At 37.4% G+C, this 13188-nt stretch overlaps 1 pseudogene; it reads right to left on the bottom strand.

Annotated features, from left to right (window-relative positions):
- Positions 1 to 803: 803 nt before the first annotated feature.
- On the bottom strand, positions 804 to 10482 carry LOC145980205 (uncharacterized; annotated as a pseudogene).
- Positions 10483 to 13188: the final 2706 nt, after the last annotated feature.

Raw genomic sequence — 13188 nt, 5'->3', positions numbered from 1 at the left:
CTACAATATGGAAGAGACTGGTTTTCCTCTACATAATCGTCCACATAAAATAGTGTGTCAAAAGGGGAAAAAGATGTCATTGCATTGACAAACAAAGAACGTGGGGAAAATGCCACTGTAGCGGCATGTTGCAACGTAGCTGGCAAATTTATACCACCTTTTTTCATATTTAAAGCAAAGAAAAGAACACCTGAATGTAAGGATAACTTACCAAAGGGAGATGAGGTGCAGATATCTGGATGGATGAATGGAGAATTATTTTTGTTGTGGCTTCAACACTTCGTGAAGTTCAAAACAAGCGGCAATCTTGTGTTGATCCTTGATAATCATTCAAGTCATGTTTGTTTAAAATCCCTTCATTTTTTTAGAGAAAATAGCATTGAAATGGTTGAATTGCCCCACATAGTTCCCAACACAGGAAACTTGTACCATCCACATCTTCGGCAGTTTTGGAAAACTGTCTTCCAAACATGTATCCCAGATGGAAATCTCTTTGCAGGGCCTCCCCGATGGCACAGTGGTAGCGTCGTCGCCGTGTAATCAAGGGGTCCTGGGTTCGATTCCCGGTGCAGGGAACTCAGGTGGTTTATAGTGGTTCGGAACCCACTTTAAACTGTACGTCCAGTCCCGTTTAGCCTTACTGTGCATAACGTAGACTTAAAACACAAAATCAATCAAAGAAATCTCTTTGCAGCTTCAAAAAGGATGTCTCTCGAAGAATCAGTCAGACAGGTCCTACCTAATCCAGAGATAAAGAAAAGATAGAAACATGGGAAGAAAAGGTCTTCTGAACATCTGACATCTCATTTACACTTCAACGCGAAAACAGCTTTGTTCAATAAGAAAGTAGGCGCCAAATCAGCAGGAGAACCATCAACATAAGGAGCCTCATTGCCTGGATCATTGAAACAAAAAACAGCAAAGTCATCAATCAAGAAGAGTGTACTTGAAACTGGAAGAAACAACAGCGATCAGTATGTTTTCTGTTTGCTACATTATTTTGATTCAAAATAAATACAAAATGGGGACTGGATCCAGTGCCATCTTTGCCACACCTGGTTTCACGAGATCTGTGTTGGTGCGAAGGGAAAGAAACTGTTCAATTGTGGAAAAAAAATCGATAGAAAAAACACATTGGAAGAAATCATTTTTCTCACATATTATAGAAACTACTTTAACATTATACACATTTTAAATACTACTATAATTGCACATATTTAGATGATATTGTATTTTCCTCCGTAATATTCATAATAACGTTTTTGGAACCGATTTTATGAAAAATGATCAAAAATGTACCACCTTCCCCTATCCCATTTTATGAAATCAATCCCACAATACAACAGGCAAACAATGGACTTTCTAAAACACTGTTTGTTGATAATAGTAACAATGGATATATTGTTTTGTAATTCGAGTATGTCATACCTTCATGTGTATACTAATGAAAAAAGACAGAACTGAAATAGTATGTGTAGTCTTCAAGAAATGTTGCGTTAATTGCTAACAACATTGTGCTGGGATATATCTCACAGGTATTCCGATCTCGGAAATATCTCTGGCTGGAGTTGGGTACAATTGGATAATTTGGAGGTTCACTATCCTGCATCTTCGAAGTGATCAAAGTTATAATTTTATTGGTAATTTAGGTGACAATACCACAAGAAATTTAAAAAATATATTATGTTACCATTCTGCGTAATTAAACTCTTCCAATTTAGGTTACATTTTGTAATATCCATCAACAATTCAAACTCATAAATCCTACCACTGACACGGAAATTGACAATGGGTTCCTTCGCACATTCACATTTTTGCTCCGTAAACCCGTTTCACAACGGCTGACCTTCGAGTGACAACTGCGAACTCTAAATGGCAATTGTGAGTCGCCTGTAATCAAAGTCCACATCGAGGGGCCAGTAAACCTGTCCCATAAGAGCTCTCCAATTTCCTGAAACGTTTGGAATGCGATGAACATGCAATTACGGGATTTCTGTGAGGAGAGAGAGAGATCGAAGCTCATTAACGCTTTGATACCTAAAGAAAAGTAATATTGTTGATTCTCTACTTTACCCTAAAATGTGCTACGCTGCAGGTTAAGCTTTATAATAGGATACTCAGTAATGGTGAAAAACATCCTCATACAACGGCTGTTTCTCCATCCTGCCCATGTACCGTGCGTTCATTTCGATCTTCAGCCGAGAGATCGGGAGAAGCGTGGCGGGCGGCGCTGACGGAGATGCCGACATTTGCGGTCTGTAATGCCCGCTTATTTTTATGCACATATGCAGACATTTATATAAATATTACGGATTTAATTTTAGTAGCTTAGTGACTGTATGTGCCGATGATTTTGACACGCCCACCTCTTGTGAAACACGGCGTAGAGGTTTGTTTGGAGAACGTTCTAACGCTGCACCAATATCATCGAGTTTTGCTTCGGTTAGAATCCGTCGTTTTTGCTTAGGTGTTTTAAAATTTAACGATCCAGTTTCTCGTAATTTAAGGACAAGATGTCTAACCGTATCTCTATGTGGAGGTGAAACGCCTGGGAATTTCTGTACAAATTGCCTACAGACGTCTCGACACGAGTCTGTTTTCACGAAAGTGTCATACATAAAAATTCTTTGTTCTAACGACACTCTTGCGCACAGTACGAAATTAACACGCTCTTGGTTTACATTGCTCGCCACTATATTCACAGCTCTGTCTTCATCTAGTCGCGAAGGAACAAAAAAAACATTCATTTTTAACCATTCACTTTTAACGGTTTCGTCTGCAGTGTAATCTTGATACAGTGTTGCACATTCGAAACCTCCAAACGATTCCCATCGCCACAAAACTCTTTCAAGGATATAAACTTAAGCAGGACGTTACTGGTCAAAAGTATGATTAAAATGTTCTATTATCTGTGGCTCTTAACATCGTTTCTAAAGCGTATTTATTTGTGTATATAAGGGCAGAACTTGGATGAATTACAGATGATAAATTACAACACAGGATAGTGCTCGTTTTGCAATATTTATATAAATGTCTGCATATGTCCATAAAAATAAGCTGGTATTACAGGCCGCAAATGTCGGCATCTCCGTCAGCGCCGCCCGCCACGCTTCTCCCGATCTCTCGGCTGAAGATCGAAATGGACGCACTCTATATAGATAAACTTGAACAAAATTTGCATTTAGATATTTTGCGATATCTTATGCAAGTTTTACATAATTTTTCGTTGCACATTAGGTTAATAGTTCCTCGGAAACTTGTAACTTTGATACTGTTTTTCGTGAGTAAATAATTTGTTAAATATTTCTCCTAGGAATCATATGCATATTGTTCATTAACGTAATTTTAATATAATTTCATCTTAGATTAAATGTGTAAAACCAATTTATTGAAAGCAATCATAGAGAGAAGACGTTGAATGGTAAAAAAAGAATTAACTACTTGAAGGAAAGAGGACGAGAAGCACACACATGAGCACATGAGTAAAAGGAAATATTAGAGCAAAAGAGAGAGAGGTATAGAATATGATTGACTGATTGATTTAAAATTGTTGGATGCCTCTGATCTTTAGACCATTTTGTACCCTTCAATATACTGGGTGATTTTATTTAACCTGAATCATTTGAATATCTTGAAAAAAAATCATCCTACAAAAAATGTTCCAAATAAAAATTGATAGTTCGGAGGGGGAAGCTTAGTGGTGCAACAAAAGAACACCCCCTCCCCCTCTTGTAGATGGGGTTGGGGGAAACTTTGAAATTTCAAATAGAAACCCCTATTTTTTATTACAGATTCGGATTTTACGGGAAAAAATACATAAGTTTTGTCTGAAACATTTTTTTTCGATTCGTGATAGATGGCGCTATAATCGACAAATTTTCATTTCTTGAATATTTACACTTTAAAACCAATGTATTTCATTTCGCAATTCATTTAAATTAAAAAATAAAACATTTTTGTTCCAGGACTTGAAATTGTTGTAAAACAAATAAATTTATTTTGAAAATACAAAATTACTCGACAATTCTTAGCTCTAGATATCTCGATGGCTAGTAAACTACATTCACTACTCAATTACATTAAGTGTTCAAAATGGTGACCTTCAACTTCAATACATTTATTGATCCGCGCTTCGAATGAATGTACACAACTCAAAAGTACCTCTGGTTCAATTATGGCACAAGCGTTTTGGATTCGCTCTATCATATTTTCACGAGTAGTTGGCAATTCTCGATACACTTTATCTTTTAGGTAGCCCCACAAAAAGAAATCTGGTGAAGTAAGGTCTGGTGATCTGGCAGGCCAATTTACAGGACCAGCTCTGCCGATCCATCGGCCATTGAAGTCACGGTCGAGTACTTCACGTGCTGCTCTCGAATAGTGCGCTGGACATCCATCCTGCTGAAACCACATGTTCTGTCTCAGTTCCAGGTTAAGATCTTCAAGTAATATTGGCAGTTCATTTTAAAGAATGTCGCGGTACTGTTGACCATTCAAATTTCCATCAATGAAGTAGGGATCGATGAGTTTGTCATCAATAATTCCACACCACACGTTTACAGTCCATGGACGCTGATGCTCAACTTGGCGCAGCCAGTGCGGATTTTCGACACTCCAGTAATGCATATTATGCCGATTGACCGTTCCGTTGTTTGGAAAAGATGACTCATCAGAGAACAATACCAGACGAAAGAAATTTGGGTTTATTTGTATTTGTTCACGTGCCCACAGACCAAACGTCACTCGATTTTGAAAATCATTGCCATGAAGTTCTTGATGGAATGACAGCTGATATGGATGATATTTATGACGCTGTAAAATCTTCAAAACACTGCTCTGGGACAATCCGGAATTTCGTGCTACTTCTCGCGAGCTGACATGAGGATCATGGGCCACAGCAGCTAACACATTAATTTCATTTTCTTCTCCAGTAACTGTTCTTCGGCGGGTCCTTTGTTTAGGTTTAACACTTCCTTCAGTAGTTAATTGATTGACTGTACGTTGAAACGAAGCGAAAGGATGTTTTTTTTTTTTCAAGATATTCAAATGATTCAGGTTAAAAAAAACAGGCGTTATACGAGGAAGATCCCCTTATCTAAAACCTAGGGCGGAGATTGAATGTGGATTACAAATTTCAATTAGGAAGACGATTTTCAAAATTTAACGAGTGAAAGACAGAAAGAGAAAGCATGTCATTGGTATGCCTGTAAAAAGCTTTGTTCATTTCAAATCACAAAGCATATGATTACTGTGGTCAAAGCAAGCAGAAACGTTCCCGATGGCGTGGCGGTAACGACGTCGGCTTGTAATCAATAGGTACCGCATTCGATACCCGGTGGAGGCACATGGTGGCTGGGATCTCACTTTAAACTGTAAGCCCGGTCCCGATTAGCCTATCTATGCATAAAGTCCACTTAAAACAGAAATCCAACTGAAAGCGAGCAAAAATGAAACAAGTCACAACTACTTTTCAGTTTCCTTGGCATATGTTCACATAAACATAGCTACTTCATTGGCATTTGATGTAATGCATGTTCAGCGTTTTCTTTACTTTCAACATCGCACTACCTAAATTTAATTCCGCACCCCTCAATTCCCCTAGATTATTAACCCTGGAGCCGCCACTGGTGTAGAACAGATCACACGTTCTCTTCTTCACATCTAATCTGAAGAGAAACTACCTATTGTTTTCATAATATGATATTACTGTTGACAGGGTTATGTGACCAAGTCACAATCCCCTCTCCATTCTCCTGAGCAGATGTTTCTCGGTAGGCATCTTTTCTCACGCTTGGAAACAAGCTAACATCACACCGATTCACAAAAGTGGTAACAAAAATCTTGTTTCTTCTTACAGACCAATCTCCTTACTCTCTCCTCTGGCCATCATCTGTGAAAAAGTAATCAAAGACAGACTGTACAAATTTGTTTCTCAAAGCAACATGGTTTTCTTCCTGGTAGCTCCTGTCTTATAAACCTGTCTGTTTTACTCTCACATCCTATGAAATGCATTTCAAATAATTCACAATTAGATGTAATATACTTTGATCTGGCCAAAGCCTTTGATACTGTTAGTAATCGTCTTCTGATTCACAAATTAAGCAATAGATTCAACATCCGTGGCAAATTTTTAACCCTTCTGGCAGATTACCTTAGCGATCGCCAACAACGTGTCGTTCTCCCAGGAACTATTTCTAACTTTCTTCCTGTCCTCTCTGGAGTTCCACAGGGTAGTGTTCTAGGACCTCTTTTGTTCATATTATTCGTCGATGAACTTGCCGACCATCTCACAGCTCCCTCTAGTAATTACCTTCTTTACGCAGATGACTGTAAAATTTTCAGAGAAATCTGCACTTCCAACGATACTCATCTTCAGAATGACATAGCAACATTTACTTCCTGGTGCCTAACATGGGACCTTACATTACATCCTGACAAGTGTACTTCTCTCACTATCTCTCTCAAGAAGAATCTTTTAAAGTCATCTTACTCAAAGGAGTATCCTCTCACAAAGACCTAGGCATTGTTTTCGACCAAAATCTCACATTTGAGGAACATATTTTAGGCACCACAAAAATGGCCATGCGTCTCTTGGGTTTACTCTACCGTTTCACTGAAATTAGTGACATCTCAGCCATCACGTTGTACTTCAAATCATTCATTTCCCCAATAATATAATACTGCTCTCCCGTCTGGTCCATGGCATGTCCCACTCATCTCTCTAGAATCGATTCAGTCTTTAACTTCTTCCTAGCTATAGTCCGTCACAGGGTTCTCTCATTAGGCAATTTTTCATCTCCGAATCTCTTGTCTTTTCTAAACTTACAAACTGCTTATAAGCAACGTTTGCAGAATGATTTCAGTTATTTATACAAAATTGTGAATGGGAAAATCTGCTGCAACTCAGTTCTTGAGGAATTCCACTTTCGAGTACCTATGAGCACAACATGCAACACAAAATTATTTTATACAAAAAACCTAGAATAGAAATTAAAAAACACAATACAATCATCTCCCCTCAAATATTGATATATTTTTCTCCGAGTTTGCCTTTCGGTCTTCTATCAGAAGAAATGCTTGTAACTAATATCACATAGTGCCAACTTTTACTTATTTTTTGTTCATATGCTATTCACTATTATGTTATTTTCTTGTTCATTTGCTATTCACTTTAATGTTGTTTTGTTACTCTTAATTATTTTTTATACTTTTGCTTATTATTATTATTGCTTTTTCATTGTTGACAATTTCAGTGTTAAATGGCCACCTGTGCTGTATCTGGACTTGATCCATGCCCGTGAAGCACAATACACGCAAACTCTAATTCTCACAGATGCCCTCAGCGTTTTATTCACGATCGCTCGTTGTGGCAAGGATGCTTACCGGTTGCAACTCTTTCCCGTTTTAATTTTACAAGAGTATTTTCACCTCCAAAACAAAGCCCAACGCGTACAGTTTACCTATGTCAAAGCTCATAGCAATCTTAATCCTCATCAAGACCTTGTGGATCATTATGCCAAAACAGCTGTGGACGTTCCTCTCCCCTCTCCTATACGACTTGCCTATACTGATCTTCTCCCACGGGTCAAAAAAAAAAATTCACTCTCAGTGGGAAAATTGGGTCCATGACGCAGTGGCAAAAACCACTACATACAAATGGTTCTATGATAAACTCCCTATTCGACCCTGGTTTCATCATCTAAAAATGCCTCGTGAAGTGATCACCTGTATCCTACGCCTTAGAACGGGACACGTGACCACAAACGAACATCTGGCACGAATACATCAAACTCCTTCTCCCAATTGTACATGCGGAGAACATAAACAAACCCCCACCCACTTATTCTTCCAATGCCCGCTATGGAACACACAACGACAGGCACTCCTCCACAGACTCCTTCGACAAAAGGTTGCTTTCCCCTTCTCCTTGCCCACTCTACTTTCATCTCCTTCCCCCTCTATAATGTGGATTCTCTATGGATTTGCCCGACAGTGCGACCTCCGCTTTTGATTCCATCCCTCATCATTACTGTATTCTAGTGACAGTGAAGTGAAGTGTGAACCAATATAGTGCAGTTTATATTAGTGCGCGAACTTCTAGCCCTCAATGTTCTCAGACCGTTGCCCAAGACTGCTACCATTCCAGCGGTGAGGGGCATGAAGAAGAAGAAGAAGAAGAAGAAGAAGAAGAAGCTGTATCTGGAATTTTCTCAATAAATAAATAAATGAATTTTCCCAATAAGTAAATTGCACAAACTACAGAACATTCTAACAGACAATTTATGGACTTTTGAACGCATCGTGGGCATTCTGAGTAATTTGGAGACAGTTCTGACGATGTTGGGTAATCTACAGTGAGCTTCCCCAATTACCTCAAGCAATCAGCACATTTCCTTTTTTATTAACAAATTTATTTCAGTGGCCAAACATGGTCCCTGCGAAGGAATAAGACACGGACTATGAAATAAAGACAGTACATTGTTTGCACTTCCTGTTATTGCAGTTTTGTATAATCGATCTATCAGCTTGGACACTAAAATTCATTACATTGCATTATAGAACTTTTGAGTATACAACTAATAAATAACATTTCTTATTGTCAACAGTATAGTAAATGAGTATTTCGTTTGAACTGTAGCTTTGTTGTATATAGTTTTTTCGTGCACCAAATTGCGACATATAAGCACATCTATACTGCCAAGTCTATAAAGTAATCACGATCAGTAAGAAATAAATAAACGATACGAGATATGTCCTCATTAATACTATATTTTATGCAAGAGATAACGGAATTCTGTACTTACAGTCATAGGGACTATTCTATGCGCTCCTTCACGGAGGTCTGCTATTCGTCGTTACTGTATACAATGCATGTCAACAATAAAAAGTTTCAGACCAACAATTTTCTCTACTAAATTGTGGAAACGTCAATAAAAATAAATAAATGTTTTCTTGAGCACAAGCAACATTTTTTAAGCAACTACAAGCCGTGGACCACTTTTGGAACCCCTTCCCAAGGTGGCCGATATGTAACGGGTTTGTAATTTCTTTTAAAAATTTCATCCAATTGTACAAAGTATCCATTTGACAGGTATTGTTAATTAGTTGCAGTAGTTATTTTTCTTTTACTTTCAGAAATTTATCTTTCATTATATTTTGTATCGAGTCACATTGATATCTCAAATGGATGGGAGTCTCATCCAGAACCTCGCGATATTTTGATACACCAATGCCTAAAGGATTCTGCCAGTTCTGAGAGAACGTCTTTAATAAGCCACGTACTTTTCTTTGCTTCTCATTGTCATATTTTTGTCATTGAAATATGTATAATTCATATCGTCACCTTTAAGCACGAGAAGCAGAAATGTAGCCAGGAATAACAAGTCTTTGATGATTTCAACGATTGACACCATTAAACCAGCCGAGTTACTTTCCTACTTTTGTCACACGAGAAATGTAAGGAACTACTTCCAAGATGATTATCTCGCCAGGGAAATACAGATAAATATGGATATGTAGCTGTAAAGGGATATTGCTTGCAGAAAGCAATTTCCAGATGGCAAGAGTAGCTTAATTGAAACCGCTTGCAAAGGAAGCTGCGACAATTATCTTGTTATAGAATTCTAATTGGCAAGACCTATTCTCCTTTACTCATTCTGGGAGTAGTTAATGTATTAAGGGGATGACAGCAGAAGACGGTTTCAATTTGTAATGCTTAACCCGGATAAGGAGATGTTAACCCCGTCTTGATCAGCATTCAATGCAGGGTACGAATTATATCCGAGAATGTAAATATTGTCCGTTGGGTGTGTCAAAATTAACTTCATTGTTATCTCTGTATTCATACAAAGTAGTATTTATTAAGTAGCAACTCCGTACACCTACGGAATAGTGATCATATCATGAGAATATATATATATATATATATATATATATATATATATATATATATATATATATAAATACCAATTAGTAATAATTTTCATGGGTTAAAGTCAAAAGTGAAGACAATCTTTTAACATTATTTTTAGTTAGTTTCAATTTTTGTTTTAAGTCCACTTTATGCACAGATAGGGTAATGGAGACTGGACCTACAGTTTAAAATGGCATCGGAACCACTGGGAATCGAACCTGTGACCCCTTCGTTACTTTTCTGTAGTACGTTTCGAAATCTTGGCATTCTGAACGTAGCAACAGTTTCCAATAATTCTATTAGCGGGAGTTGCCTTTTGAAATTAGTTGTTTCTGGATGAATTTTATAATGAAAACTTTTGTTGAAAATTATTGAAAATAACATTTGTGATTGGAAATTCATTATTCCAGTTTTAGTTTGCAGAAAAATCAAGGCAAGTCCTCTCCAAAAATTCTTTTTTTTTCCCATTAGTACCCGGACAGATTGCTTATTGTACCAAATGAAACTTACTTGATTGTATTCTGGAAATAATTCCCACTATCTACGAGATACGTCGGGTCATCAAACATGTTCTACAACTGTCAGTATGCGAATGAACGGGGGAAAGAATGCCGGGTATCCCCCTACAAAAACAATTTTATCCCTGGCAAAAGTTAATTATTTTTATCCCTGCCATGAATATTTTTGACCCCCTAAAAGAAAATAGAAACATTACAAGAATTTCTTAACTATATAGCAAACACATTTGAAAAATAATTCTTGTCCATTACTGGTCCAGTCACCAAAGATTTTCCTGCCGAAAGGTATTCAGTCTTGTGGATTAAAGAAGGACACCATTTGCAACTGACCAACCTCACCGAGCCGAGAGAGCAGCAGGCTGTTTTCCACTTAAGTTTTCATGGCATAGTGTTGATATTTTACATGTATTAAGGTTTTCACAAGGACATTAAGTTTGAACTTGGGCAATATAAATTTGGGCACCTTTTCCGTGTTACTAGCTCGATACGTTTTTTTGATTATGAGTTTTTTTTTTAGAATGTAAATATAGCAAATGTTTTTAAATTACATGCAAAACAAAAGATTTAATGATCTACCTTAGAACCAATGTTTTAAGGTTCTTAGAATCGCAAAAAAATAATTTATTTGTTGCCTAGTAACATACAAATTTTCATACACAAAAAAACCTACGTTCTGAAATGAATCAGAAATACGCCACTAAGTAAACACCCCCCCCCCTCCACAATCAAAAAGCTTAATTCGCAAACTAACAAATGTAGTTTACTTGAAATTAGGAAGACGAATTCCTGAGTTGTTTTCAAGATCGTCACCATTGGTGGAAACACTGCATCAGACGCAGGTAGGCCATTTCAAAATCACAACTTTAATTTATGTTTCTCATTCCCGACAAAAACAACCAGTCATGGAACTTGTATAGCGTTGCAGGATCAACTTATCGTTTCTTCTGCACATTTCCCCTCTTGTGAAAGTGGCAGATCCCCCTTCAACATCTATCTTTGACCCTTGATGTTTTCGTGTTATTGAACTGATCAGTGCTTTTCCACCCGCGTGGTTGCTTTTTCTACCAAGGAAAGGCCTTAATTGGCTGAAATAAATGGAAAGGAAACACTGGCGATGAACAAGTGAGTACTCCTTCAGCTGTTCCTAAAGCATCCATCAAAGAAGTGAAGAAACTCTTTAACTTAAAGATTATTTAATAAACAGTTACCCAATTACTCAATTGATTTCTCTCACACAAATTGGATACTGTCTGTTGGTTTTTCGTCTAGACGGTAATAGTCATGCTGTTGCTCTCCCCACGAAAATAGACCAATCAAGGTCGAAGCTTACCCTTGCCTCATCCAGGGTTGCCACACTCATCTAAGTTGCTCAGTCGACACTACGGGCGTTGTACGTATGTGGTTGATTTCGTCTGTTGAAATTGTTGCTTACTGGCAACACTGTAGGTGAGCGGCGTGACCTTGACTAGACTATTTTCATGGCTTTAGCTTTAGAATAGTACAAAAACCAAGCACAAGAAATGCAACTAGAATATATCTTTATTACAAATTGCGTTACATTATCTGTACACATGCAAGAAGGATTTGCAATATGCTGTGAAGTAATTATTCCATTTCACTTTCTATGTGCACTAATTCCACTTGAGCTACACGTGAATTATATGTATTCTATTAAAGAGGAAAATGATAAGTTATTGAAAATTGTATACATTCATTTAGATTATCAGTTTCAGAAAAATATTTAATTATTCTTCGTTGACATGTTGACACCTAAATGGAATGACCTAGATTGAGAAATGCCTCTCCCTGCTGGTCTTTAAAGTGGTTAACAACCAACCTGTAGGAAGCTACCTGAAAATGAGAAATATCTAAGAAGATGATTCAATTTCGAACTGATATTTCATCAGATTGTATCATTCACTCTTGAAAAATATACATGTGCAATCCGTTTTAAAAAAGGGGAATTTAAAACATTCTCTAGCAGTTTAGAACTTATATATCTAGATAGGGTACACTAGCAACGGCAAGAATAAGCAAGACTGAAGTTTCTATAGCAACGATACAGTATAAATAGAGAAGAAGATTTTGACAAAAGGTCACCTCTACGACAACACGAAAAAGAACCAAGACCTTATAATCTAAAAGCAGAAATATAAGAGCAATATAACCTATAGATCTTGTCAAGTCTTACGATGGGTGACCTACATGCAGTCAAGGGAAGTGGGGAGCGAGGAATACGTCGCAGACCAACCAGAAAACAGTTGTGGCGCCGAGAGTTATGATGTCGCGGGATGAGGTGCTGCGCGCACCTCATTCTACAGGCTGCTGAGTTTCTCGCTCCTCAATCCCTTGCCAACATGTAGGCCACCTGCCGTAAGGCAGTACAAGAGCAAGGAAATAAACGACTGCAGGAAGTTTTGCATCAGATATTTCTTATAACACCATTAAGCCTTGTTTCCATGATTATGAAAAACTAAAATATGCTGACCAAGGCAGTAATTTATTTTATAAATTTTATATATTTATATTTATATAAATATATAATAAATATATTATATAATATTTATATTTTATAAAGTGAGAAAATGGAAGGAAGCCAAGGAAATAGAGAAGAAAGGTGAAGAAGACACAATGAACTGGAATGGGGGACTGAAGTTAAACAAAGAATGGAAGAAGATGTTGGAAAGAGTGGAAAGGACAAGAGAGAAAGAGGAAAGGAGAAGGAAGAAAAATGAAGGGAAAAGAGTGTGAGATTAA

This window comes from Lepisma saccharinum, chromosome 27 (assembly GCF_977018435.1).
Source record: "Lepisma saccharinum chromosome 27, izLepSacc3.1, whole genome shotgun sequence".
Lineage (NCBI taxonomy): Eukaryota > Metazoa > Arthropoda > Insecta > Zygentoma > Lepismatidae > Lepisma > Lepisma saccharinum.
The sequence above is the reverse complement of the archived record's forward strand: the minus strand, read 5'-3'. Positions and strand labels throughout refer to the sequence as shown.